General features: G+C 38.0%; 1 long non-coding RNA gene across 1 annotated transcript in view; it reads right to left on the reverse strand.

The window, feature by feature from the left end:
• The window catches only part of LOC123478967 (uncharacterized), a 31,187-nt gene extending 17,854 nt beyond the window's left edge, over positions 1-13,333 (reverse strand). The window contains exons 1-2 of the long non-coding RNA XR_008426981.1: positions 13,195-13,333; positions 2,531-2,632 (exon numbers count right to left, since the gene is read on the reverse strand). This is a non-coding gene — a long non-coding RNA (uncharacterized lncRNA). The remainder of the gene's footprint in view (positions 1-2,530; positions 2,633-13,194) is intronic.
• Positions 13,334-13,654: the final 321 nt, after the last annotated feature.

Genomic DNA, 13,654 nt, shown 5'->3' on the forward strand with positions numbered 1-13,654 from the left:
TTAAGCACATGTTTAAAAATATAAAATTACATCCTTATCTACTAGTAGGTGAAATAATACTCCAAGTAATAAAGTATTACATAGTGAGTCTCATTTGGAATGGAGGGTTGTTGGAAACTGCAGACTACAGGACCCCCTTTCACCTTCCCTTTCACAGCACTGAGCCCAGAGAGAGTAGCTGTCTTGTTAGGTGGTGGTGATAGAAATGCTTTCTCTGGCTCCTACTTGAGTGCTCTTTTGGCCAGGCCATACCCTTTGCAGTGGTCAAGGAGTTCCTCATTGTTTGACTGTGATTTCTTTCCTACTCTAAGTGGACAGACTTTTGCCTCCCATCTCTCAGATTTGCATCCCAGTGACTTGCTAGCTGAGTGACTTTGGACTAGTTAACCAACCACCCTGTGCTTCAGTTTTCAGTTCTATGGAATAAAGATAATGATAGTACATCTTTCAAAGAGTTAATACCACTGATGGGCGTGGCTCAGTGCCTGCCACTTAGTGAGCACCTGGTAAACATTGGATATTGTTTTTATTATTGTAATTTCAGGCTATTTTTTCTCCAGCATGTGCTGCGACCTTCGTTTACTCTGTACCATGCAATAATTACCTTTTCAAACAACCGAAGTTTGTGTCCCTGGGTTCATAGCAGCATTATTTACAATTGCCAAAAGGTGGAAGCAACCCAAGTGCCCATCTGCGGACGCATGGATAAATAAAATGCAATATGTACATATACTGGAATACTATTTAGCCTTAAAAAGAAGGAAATTCTGACACATATCACAACATGGATAAAGCTTGAGGACATTATGCTAAGTGAAATAAGCTGTCACAAAAAAGCAAAGACTGCATGATTTCACTTGTATGGGAGAGCTAGGGTAGTCAAATTCAGAGAGACAGAAGTAGAATGGTGGCTGACAGGGTATGGGGAGGGAGACAGTGGGAGGTTGTGTAATGAGTTCGGAGTTTCAGTCTTGCAAGATGAAAAGAGTTCTGGAGACTGGCTGTCCGATGTTAGGAATGTATGTAACACAACCGACCTGTATGTTTAAAAGGGTTTAGGTGGTAAATTTTAGGCTATGTGTATTTTACCACAATTAAAAACTTTTAAAAGTGAAATAGAAATAACTGAAGGGTCTAGGTAATTAGAGCTTTGCAGTTCCTTAATTAATGCACGTTTTGACTTCTTGGCCCCAGAGTCGTGGGCCAGTGCTGTGGGTTAGAACCCAAGTGGTTTTGATGGGTGGGTAAGGGTACGATATCAGTTCTCAAACATCATGTCTGTTTGAGTTCTGTTTCCTTTCTCTAAGATTGCTGACTTTCTGCCAAGCATGGACTTAATTTCCAGGGCCTTATTGTTTATAAATTCAAATGAAATTACACAAGCATAGTTCCCCCTGAGACACATGAAGAAACCCCGCAGAGACTTCAAAAAATGCAAACACATGAAAAGCAAGTATGATTCAACAAGTCTACCGTTAACAAAAACTCCTTTGGGGAGATCGCGTAGCCTGTTAGAAAGAAGGCTAGAACTTCTTTATGGAACAAAGCAAGCAAAGAGGTAGAGAATGAAAAAGAGAGAAGACAATTTGATCTTGATTTAGTACTTTTCTTTTTTCAAATTTCTGTTTAATTATCATTCTTGTCTACAGAGATGATGAAAAGCATCACACATTTCCAAGGTAAAAAGCACCCTGGAAAAGAGTTCACACTCAATTGGCATTTGATAATTTCTTATAATAATCTGATGGAAAAGTACCCTTTTCTTTCAATTCCAGAATTCTTCTTTTTCAAAATTTAATATCCTATTTATTTCAATTTAGTAACATTTACTGAATATCTGCTATGTAGTGTCTCAGAGAGGAGACTGCTAGGTTGGAATTTTTTTTCAAAAGTTTTAAAAGAAGGTAAAAACTTCAAAACTTAAAAAAAAAACCCTTCAAAGTAACTAACTACACTGGGAATAATAACAAATAGTCGTCCTTTCAAATAACCTTCCCATTATCGCCATGGGGCTTATATAAACTAAGTATTCGAAGAGGAAAATTCTTCAGCTATAGTGAGACAACAGCTGAAGAACGGGGACAGCAAGAATGTCTCCTCTTAGCCATGCTGCGGGGAGCAATCGCCACATGAGTGGACCTGTCTTCTCACGCCAGCATCAAAAAACAGACAGGATAGGTACTTTTATCAGCTTGTCCAACATTGCAACGTATGTGCTTAGTAACAGGCTAAGCTCAAAGTGTGGCCAACTCTCTCCCTTTCAAATGGCCACATTTTAATTTTAGTTTGTTTTTTTTTTTGACATAACAATCAGGAGTTTTTGCTTTAAATGTTATATTACAAGTTAAACATTGAAATATAATTAGTAGCTTAATTGGGGGCATTGCCACTATCCTAATTTTAGCATCATCTTAATAAAAAGCCTGAGTTTATGAATCCACCAAAAGGCCTTTTATTAGAATCCCGGGAGGTCAATTACAATCTTGAAATCACAAAATGTGCATTAAAAAACAAAACAAAACAGACTTACCAAGAAAAATAGCTGTAACCGCACAAGGCAAAAGGCAAGTTTTGGTGACATGACTCAGTTTTCTCTGTTTCAGCATCAGACACTTCTCTGATCATCTGAAGACTTTCAACATAGGTAAAGAAAGGGAGAGGGCGGTGTTAATATTAAGAGCTATGAAAGGGGAAAAACGAGCTCTAACACATCTAAACACATCAATGTATTTCAAATAGAAACACTTTCCTTTTCATTGTCAGTATTTCCAGTTGAATGACCACCCCAAGGATTCTTAATAACAACATTTTGCCCTTTTGAGAAGGAGTCGTCATTAAGTCCCTTTTGAAAGTTTCACATTTAGCTTTTAGCCAAAAGTGAACCTTTGGTGGCTTTTGAATCCTTTTCAAGCTGTGAAATCTTAGAAACTAAAGAGAAAGAAATGGGATCTGAGCCTACCTCTTTCAGCCCTTGAGAATTCCCTTTCCAAGTAGTTTCTTAAATAGTGAGTCTGCATCAGAACTCTCAGTTCTTCTCCTTGCAAGTTATTAAATCAGCAGAAAGACCGACAGTGATGGCACATGAAATCTAAGTTTTGTATAGGAAACAGACGGGCAGTCTACACTTTGTTATTCACTTGATAGACAGAGCCATTTTGACAGCCCTAACCTTGGAAACCACAGGTCCTGCTGAGCTCAGCAGGAGTCAAACGCTGAGTACCATCTGTCAAAGCTTTGCTTCCCCCTCCTTCTCATCCACCCCGTTACTATAAGATGGTGAAAAGAGCGCTGAATGAAAGTCGCTAACTACAGTTAAACTCCTGTGGAACACTAATGTTGGGGTAAGAAATTCACTCTGCGATCTATCAAATATGAGTAAGCTGAGTGAGGTATTCCTGGGTCAACAGAAGAAAGTGTGGGTTGTGGAACTCTATAATTATAATCCAAACAACTCATCCTACAAAATGAGGAAATTGCATGTCATGTGGTACAGTTTTGTCAACTTTACATAGCTAAAATGCTGAATGTTTTGGCAAGTTCTCAACTTCAGAACTTTTTTAAAATGTGGTTTAATTAAACAAATATAAAAACAACAAATTTACCTCTTTCCCCCAAATAGAGATTTTAATGAGTTAAACTCTTGCTTTATAAAAAGAAATCTCATTCAGAACACACTCTTTCTCCCCTCTCTATAGCATAATCAGTTCTAAAAAATGAACAAGCCTAATCATAATAAAATCAATGAAATTAAGTGGAATAGTGAGCTCACTCTGCACTTGTACAGAAGACAGAATATCAATTGGTGATAGAAGGAGCTGGAAATGACATTGCTTTTGAGTAAGTGCTATCAGAATGCTACATGTTTTTAGAAGTATGAATTTATTTTGTGTTACATTTAAACTTTTAGGTATGTATTTAAAATCTTATATTTGAATATGATTTCTAGTATACACAGTTCATTCTGAAACTTAGAAGTTTCATAAACACAGAATTATAATAATAGTTTAGAATTTAAAAGTTGAAAAAAATAAAGCCTCTTATAGTAAAATTATTACAAGTTTTAACTTTCAGTTAAATTTTGTGCTTTTTTCTGACTTATTCTTTATTTTACCTATTTTTTCTCCCAATTTTCCCAAATGCTGAAATATAGTTATTTAAGATACTAGATGTCAAGATAATGCAATATATACTATGTGTACTGAATATACTATATTATAGCATATTATTATTTAATTATAACATTATAATTATTTCTTGTCTAATGGATAATATCATTGTTAAGAAGATACCATAAAGTATTTTAAGTAATTGATGATTTTATTTATGTAACTCTGCTTTTTTACATTTCATTTTGCTAAATGTAAATGTACATTTTGCAGAGATTTGAGAGCCCTCCATGTAAATGCTTAAAATATTTTATGTAAAATAATTTAAATAAATTGTATACCCAGAAGGTGATTTTATTGTTTAAAGTGACCAAGAAATTATTTATTTTTGCAATGTCAATTTGAGTTAATTAATAACAAACAGTTTCTAATATTACAAGAATGTATTGTTGTGCCTTAGTTTTGGGAGAGATTTTAGCCATATAGACTTTTGTGAACATATGCATGAATGAATTTGATTGAACTCAGAAGGGGTAATATTTGAATTGGGGCTTTGCACCTTCTCTGAGCTTCTTGCCTCACCTGCACTTTGTCCTAAGAGGTGCTGATCTCATTTAGAAGCTGAGGAAGGAAGCAGGCTTTGTTGGCAGACAGGGTCCCTGCTCTGCAAACACTTCTTCCACCAGTGTGTTAATGCCTGAAATCTTTTCTCCTAAGGTCAGGAAAGAACGTTCACCACATTGAAAAAGAAGATTCAAAGGCAAATACTCAAGGGAGAAGGAGCACATGGACTTAAATTAACCATGCTGCCAATTATTCAGAGAGCAAAAAGAGGCAGAGGTGAGCAGGAGGGAGGCACCTGCAGATGGAGAAGGGGTGTAGACCAGGGAGACAACCTTGGGTTTCCTCAGGGTTTTACTGAGGGCTGGTCCGCGTCCATGGACTAGACTTGCTTTGCATCGTGCATGTGTAGACTTTCTGGATTTTCAGTGTTATGCTTTCCATTGCCATGACCTCAGAGTCTCAGAGTTTGAGGGATGTTAAGGATTTTTCCTGGATCCTTTCATTAGCGATGAAGAAACTGAGACTCAGACAAGTCTACTCTATAGTTATCCAAACCTTGGTTGAAAAAAAAAAAAGTCATATTTCAATGGGATTTGACTGTGTTTAGATCCTTCCAGAGAATTTAACTTACTAATTTTCTCTATAGTCTGCCAGTAACAATTACACTCTGTATTTTGTATCTTCTGTATATATTTATACTGTAGCTGTTTCTAAAAAGGGTGGAGGTGGATCCTTATATTTACACTGTAATTTAGAATTTACAAAATATTCTTTTGTATTGACTTTCTTACTTTCTTAGTTGATCTGGCATAATAACTTTTCTTTTTTGGGGTGCGGGAAAGGATCTAAATGTCATATTTATTGTTATGTTTGCAGTCAACTCAAGTCCACTGGATTCATTGAGCATCTGCTAGTTACACGGCTCTGTGGTAATCTGGGGATGGGAGAGGGTGGATAGTGTTCATTCAGTCATTCAACAAAGATTTCTCAAGGCCCTGTCATGTGCTAACAATTGGGGAGACTAAAAAAAAGCCCTTGCATTCGTGGAGGCTGCATTTTAGTAGGTTGGGGGACATAACAGAGACATTAGTTGCAGAATCACAGAAATACAAAATTATAACTTCTGTAAGAAGCCTGAGGAATAAAGACATGAAACTATGAAATGTGCGCTTTTCTGCCGGACAGGTCTGCTAGGTGCTCTGGGGAAGTTATGACTGAACTGAGGGGCGCTGGGGAAGGGCAGAGAGGAGAGAGATCCCGGGGCAGAGGGAGTGGCTTGGGCGAAGCCAAAGGGCTCACAGGCTAGTGTGAGGGCCGCGTGCAATGTGCAGTGGAGAGTGACGGGAGGGCCGGACCTTGCAAGGCAGTGAGGACTGTGCGAGGGACAATTGGGCTTTATCCTAAGAGCCTTGAGAAACAAAAGGATTATTTGAAGCAGCACGGTAATGTGGTGACATGATTTAATTGGATTTTGAGATGACCACTTTAGCAGGAATGTGGGAAAAGGATTGGCTGGAAGAGAGTAGCTCCTTGGCTGGGAGGAGCTGACCTGCTCGTTGGGTGAGCAGTACTAACACACGGCCCCTTTATACTGATGGGGCAGCTGAGGCCCGAGAAGTGACAGGATCGGGTCCAGTTTCTACTTCTCCTGGTCCCTAGACCTTCAATGTGACACAGATTTCTCTTGCTTAGCACGTGTGTCCTGAAAAACATACTGCTTCAGGGTTGTTGGGGGGTGCCACCTGAATTTGTACCATTGCGTAAGGCGGGCAGCCTTGTGTGGTGACGGCGTGTAAAGGCCACCATCATCGGGGAGTTGTTTTTGTCCCCATCTTGACAGAAAAGTGGAGTGTCCCCCTGCTCCCCCGCTTTAGTTTCTATCTCTCTTTGTGACCTTTGCATGGAACCATACAGGTGAACAAGCCAATTAAACATAAGAAATTGTTTATTTTTGTTATTATTATCCATGGAATTCAAAGCCAGATTTAATATATATTTGCTATGTTAGGTCTCATGGCTATTACATTTGTTTTAATTTTAGTTTCATAATATTTACTTTTTAAAAATAATTAAAAAATAATAACTATTGAAAGTTTGGAAAACAATCATATATAACCAATTTATCTTGACAGACTATGATTAGTTTTCACAAATGTTTTCTATTTTTTTTTGAGAAGTGTACCTATCTTTACATAGTTGGAATCATAATGTATTATAATTTTGTAACCTGAATTTTCTCTTAACATTATACCAGAATTTTTCATGTTGTTGCCAAGTCTTGATGAATATCATTTAAAATAGCTAAATATTTCATAATTAGCCATATTCTCAGCATAGAGCATTTTGGTTGTTTTTCAGTTTTTCTCTAGTTTACATATAACATCCAATGGTCATTTTTGTGCATACAATATTTTCTTTCTTGGCAGTATTTTCTTAGAATATATTTTCAGAAATTAGATTATAAATTAAATGCAAATTTGAATGTTTTTGTAGTATCATTACTTATTAGTAAACCATGGCCTTGCTTTTCTATTTTTAGTTTACTCACCTTATTTTATAAATATCTTTTGTTTTCTTTGGCTGACAACCTATTTTTTAAAAAAGTTGATGTGTTCAAGGTCATGGGGTGAGCAATGCAGAATGAAGATTGGAAGTTTTCTTTCTACTATACGAATAATGCCGGTGGGAAGAAAAGATCTCACGGCCAGATGTGTAGGAGCCAGCCATTCCTTAGGGACCAACTGAGGCAGCAGAAAGGATAGAGTGTAGGATTCAGGAGTTCTGAGTTTGAGTCCTCCTACCACCAATCATCTGCCGCGTGACTTTGGTGTTCTCAGCTATAATATTGATTCTTGCCCATATTTGGGAGGAGTCTGAAGCTTAGAGAATGCACCCAAATGCTCTCAGAGCAGTGAATCACTTCACTGGTGTAGGGCAGCATCTTCCTCGCTGAACCCTGAGCACGGAGCTGCTGTCAGAAGCAGTAGTGTAGTGCTTCTCAGACTTGAATCTGCATGTGAATCACCTGCGCGGCTCCTTAAATTCTGTGCAGTAGGTCTGGGGTAGACCTGGGATTTTGCATTGTAACAAGCTCCCAGGTGACACCTGCTGCTGCTGGCTCATGGGCCACACTTTGAGAAATAGGCCATAGCAGCCATCTGTGTGGTTGTTCACTTGCACAGGTGACTGTCTCCATGGTGCAGAGTGCCCTGACCACAAAGTGAGTTTAATAAATGAAAAGATTAAGGATTAATAGTAGTGGGCCAGATTTTCCTGACATGGGGTCTAATATGCTGGAGCACGTGACTATTCCTGTCCTGTTTGTGCAGGAAGTGTTATCTGGTACGTCTCTGTCCAGTGCTGGAGATCCCCTGAACTTAGCAATGTCCACTTTCCTGAGCTATGGTAGGAAGTGGAAAGCAGTAACCCAGAATCATGGAGTACCAGGGAAAGGTTCTAGCCTTTCATTATTACCACTGCCCTTATCCGAACAGAAACCAGTGACTAACCTTTTCCATCCTTTTTATATATTGTTGGAGATTCCACCAAAGCCACCAAAAGCTGCCCAAGAAAATTTAGCAGCAGCAACTTAGCAGCCATAATGCATCGTCACAAATCTTTCCAAACCTGTGCTGCATGAAAAGACGCATGATCCTGCAATGGCAGAGGGCAAGAGGGCATCTCTGAAGTGGGATGTTCCAGGGATGCCCCGAGGAAGGCCTTTCTCTGCATGCAGGCTTCCCCTGGGGGGCTCTAGCACCTGTTCTTACATGTTCCTGCTGGCATATGTTGTTTGCAATTGCTGTCAAAGGCTTCCCAGTAGAGAGGGCTGGGACAGGTCTTGTCGGGGAACAAGGAAAGTAGGAGTGTGGCAGTTGGTCTCACAAATGTGACGATGTTCACAGTCCCAGTAGGGACTCCCTTTCTCTTTCACATCACCACAAGCCTCATGTCAAAAAGAAATCCTCTGCATTTAGGTACTGTGGCAGAGAATGGTCCTTTGAAACTCAGGTGACACCGATAACCTAGTTTCATTTTTCTGAAACTGAAAGGTCATGATGAGTACTTGGAGGTACACAGCCTTGGGTCCTGTGATGTGTCTTCAACAAGAAAGAAAAATGAGTCTGGGAGTAGAGAAAAAGTAGTCTGTTTGCTCGTTAGACCTGGGCTTTGAAAAATTAGCATAGCTTTTGAGGAAACATTCAAAAAAATATGATAAATATACTTTTATTATTTATTTTTGATCTGAAGATCTCCTTGGTAGAATTCTGCAGTTATGCCAGTTTAATAGTTTAAGGGGCTCTGTCCTTAAGTGTCATTATGAGCCTGCATTTTCAGATGTGTTAGCATTCTTTGAGTTTATTATAAGCAGTGGGGGGAAGTAGGGTTTCTTTATTTTGTGTCTCAAATTAAAAGTTTTCTTGTTCATTGATCATCAAAGTCTTGGTTTAAAAGTTAAAGTGCAGAAAATAGTTTTTGAAATACAGAGAACTACTTTTTAGGGCATGCTTAGCCAGCAGATCTTTGTGATTAAAAGTTTACTCAGTAAAAGATACACCTTGAATACTAAAATAGTGTTTGCAATTAAAAGCTGCTGCCTTTTTTTTTTTAGCATCCAGTATCTTTAGAATAAAATGAAGTTATGGCCTGAATTTCAGAATATAACTTATTTATCAAAAATGTAAATCCCGAATTTTCTTCCCTCAAAATATTAGTATGATTGATTTAGTTGAGTTTTGACTATGATAAAAGATGTTAAAGCTACTCAGGTTTTTGGAGTCCTTTAAAATCTAAATAGCAGGAGCACAATGATGCGAGCTTTTTACTTCAATGGAATACAACGTACACTTGGGAACTTCAGTCACAGTGCATCTGCTTTAAGCAGGAAGCAAAAGGTCAGTCTTTGAAATATTTGTCCCTTTTCAACCAAGTATAATAATTGGATTTTTGTTAAACTGATATTTATTAATTCCTTTGGTTCATTTACGGTTTTATGTATATTTCAAAATAGAATAATCTCTTTTATAGATAATTATTTTATGAGGAAGCTATAAAATAATATCTTTAACATTAAAATCAGGTCATTTGGCTCTGGCCAGTGTGACTCAGGTGGTTGGAGTGTTGCCCCATCACTGAAAGCTTGTGGGTTCGGTTCCCGGTCAGGGCACATGCCCAGGTTGCCAGTTCGATCCCTGGTCCAGACATGTAAGATCCTGGGTCAGGGCAAGTAGGATCCTTGGCCTAGGCATGTCTGGGAGGCAACCAATCGATGTTTCTCTGTCACATTGATATTTCTCTCTCTCCCTTCCTCTCTCTCCAAAAGCAATGAAAAAATATCATTGGGTAAGGATAAAAAAAATCAGGTCATTTGACTCCCAAATAAATCATTATTTTCCACTGGAATTTTTAATTCTGCTGTATTATTGGAATTATTGTATTTTAATTTAAACCACAAATATATGACTTTACAATGGTTATCAATTACTAATGAATGTAATATGAGTTTAAAAAGTGTTTTTAAAACTGGTATGATTCATCAGTAAGGAAACATGATTTTCAAAATGGCTGGCTTTAGCTGGTAGAATCTGGGATGAATCAGTGTGAAAGATTCATATAATGTAAAATGTCTGAGAGCAAATCTGGTGACCTGACTCAGAGGGAATAGTTGAGTATACTTAGGGTTAAAACTGTCAGCCTAAAGACAAGTATATTTCCACTCTTCTACAGATAGAGCAGTATCTCTGCCAGAGGAAATGGGGTAAGTTCTTCTGCAAGGCCTCCTACAGACAGCATTGTCCTGCTTCAGTCCCCCTACCCCCCATCCTCCTATTCAGTAGGAGACATTTCTGAAAGCTTGGTTCTTACCCTGACAATGATCCTTAGCAGCAAATGGGGGAGCTCTCCATGCTTAGGATAATTGGAGCCCCTGTCAAAGGAGAGGGGGAATACTTCCAATTCTTGTCTGTTCTCATAAAGGGGCCATAAATTGCAAGTCTTTCTTTCAACCTATCAAAGTCCCTCTTCCCCTTTTTAAAAGTTAGCAAGGGAATATTGACTCCACAGAGGGACCTCTCACTCTAGGAAAGGAACTGAGGCTGTGGGATTGTGAACTGTCTCCTACTATCTAGTTTGTCCGGATGTAGGAGCACCAGCAAGCTTCTAGCTGGAAGCCCGTCTCTGGAGGAGAGGTGCCTTTGGGTGTGAAAGTGCTAGCAAAGGGACGGCTCCTTTACACAGAATCCACACAGCCTTCAAATATTAAACTTTTGTTTTAGAGGAGCTCTGAAAAGGAGTAAATCTTTCATTGTAGAAAAAATTGCCTAAATTAGCATGTGACCTGGTCAAACTAAATATTAATTTTTAGGTAAAAGTAAAAATAATTATGACATTGCATTTCCTAAACTTGGATTTTTTGAAACATCCTGAAAGCATACATTTTCATTTGTAAGCTCATGTAATAACTGACCTACAGGAACCTTTGAATATGTTCTGTCAGAGTAAGATGCTGTTTTATGATATTTATTCAGCCAATAGACCAGATTTCACCCACACAATATCCTTCCTGGTTGTGTGTATGCTGTTGTTTATTTGTATATGCTTTATGGGGTTAAGCACTTACTGTATGTTTTTCATGCCAGACAACCTAAGGGAGCTAACAGAGGTATGGAGTGATTAAGTTTATATAGGTCACGAGCTAAATTTACATGGAGAGCCAAGCTTCCAGCTTCAAGCAAATGACTTAACTGTAATTTGATGCAAGCAGAATGACTGACCTTTCAAATGTTTGTTGGGCTTCAAGTGTCCAGAATAATCAATATGTACATTATTGTTTATATTTTATGCTCCTGATCCCATTAATGTGTGCCTACAGAGGGCCGGGACACCATTAGTTTCTGATACTTCTGAAGCTATTGGGTGGCATTTATCAAACAGGAAGGCAGCCTGTATTGACTTGTGACAATTTTTCCATTTCTTGAGCTCAATGTTTCTTGAGCTGCTTATCTAGTTTTGGTAAGCAAGGCTTTTATTGCTCTGAAGCCTTCTCGATTAAATAATAATGAACCAATTTGTTTAAGACGAATCTTTAACTTGCAGACTCATTAATTTCTCTGTTGTGAGTGTCAGAAGATACATTACTGGGCAGAGGAGACAGAGAGGTGTGGCCGAGGAGACTGCTTGCTGGGTGTGGGCGTCCGGAGGATGGCCGACTCTGTTTCTCACTGGCTGTGTGACCCTGGACAGGTCTCTTAATGTCCCTGAGCCTCTGGTTCCCCAAGTGTGAAGAGTGAAGTAGACCAGATCACCACTGAGGTCCCTTCCAGGGAAGACATTCAATGGATAATAGAATATCAATACACAAATATGTGAGCAGGGGTGTAACCTTACCAATAAGTGCAAAACTGAGACATGGGAAAATCTTTTCACCATCCTACCTCCCATCTGAATAAAGAAGTAAGGGAAACTGTGGGTGGTGTCTGGAAGAGAGGCATTTGTGAAGTGAACATACATTATAACAAAATATATATTTATATGTAAGTAAATGTGTAAAATGTATAAAATAAATACAAATATAAGTATAAATAACCCAAATATATAATTATAGACACTTATATATAGGCCCCTCTTTTTTTTTCTCCTTCACTTTCTCTCACTCCACGCAGCTAATCCCCAACCTGCCCTAAAAGTGCTCACAGTTGAAAAGTGCCACCTGTTATTGGGGCAGAAGAGGAACTCTGAGTTCTCATTGAAGAGACAGGGGAGAGCTGCCCAATTCTGTATTAATTAACTCTCTCTTTCTAGGGTTTTATTATTGGAGAGTCTAATGACTTAAAATTAACCATCCATGGTCCAATTAAAAAATCATGAATTGATGAATTGGTTTCTAAATTCCCTGTGTTATCGACAAGTTGCTGCATCACTGAAGCTATAAGACATGTCGTCCATTATTAAATTTGATGGCATTAAAAAAGATAAATTAGCTCTGTTAGGCAGAAAGGAGTTCTCACAAAGGCTGACCTTCTAAAGTGGATATGGTCTCAATTTTCTTTGAATTTCAGCCCAGTTATTTGAGTTTATTCTGGTTTCAGTTGGATTTTTATTGATTATTTAGTAAACATTAAGTGACAAGAGAGGCTTCTTAATATGAGCAGACAATAGATAATCAATGTTTAAGTGATAACATACTTTTGCCAGGAATACAAAATCTTCTGTAGAACTGGAAGTGAAAGCCTTCATTAAAAAATTAAAATTTACAATGAAAAATTTACAAAAGAAACTTACCTTTTCAATGTAAAAAAACTTAAATTTATTCTTAAGACAGCAGCAATAAATAGGAATATAAATAAAACATGCTCTTTCTTAGGCACACTTAAAATAAATACATACATTTTAGGAATAAATTAGCATCCTTTGAACTCTTGTGATTTGTGCTAGGATAAGGACAAAAGTCAAGAAATACAATTGAAAGTAACATTCAGAATTCGAGCTCAATAGTTGATTTATTACAGAGGGAAAACGTTCTTACCTTGGCTTTTGCAAAGTCCTTATTCTTACTATTATTTACTTCTTCAATCTAAAGCAATCTTTTGTTTCATCATCAGAATCTTATTTTTCAGCCTTGTAAGTATGAATTTACCATTAATGGCTTCAGTACCTGCTGCAACACAAGATGTGTTGGAGGAAAAAAATGACTTAGGCAAGTTTTTAATATCTCAAATTGGACCCGCCCTTTATCCCACAATCCCTTTTGTGTGTCTCATTATTGATCAGATTTATGCCGTTCTTTGAAGGCCAGGAATTACCAGGGCAGTGTTTTATTTGACTATTTATCTCTTTAGCAAATTGTTGCCATCTCTGACCTTTCAAAAATGTTTATGACAAGGTGTTTGCTGTTAATTGCACACAGGAAGGAGTACGAAGTCTTCCAGTCAGATCTTGTATTTACCAAAAGGTAAGGTTTTCTTACAAAATTAGGGTCTTAGAGA

This window comes from Desmodus rotundus, chromosome 5, assembly GCF_022682495.2.
Source record: "Desmodus rotundus isolate HL8 chromosome 5, HLdesRot8A.1, whole genome shotgun sequence".
In the NCBI taxonomy this organism is placed as follows: Eukaryota; Metazoa; Chordata; class Mammalia; order Chiroptera; family Phyllostomidae; genus Desmodus; species Desmodus rotundus.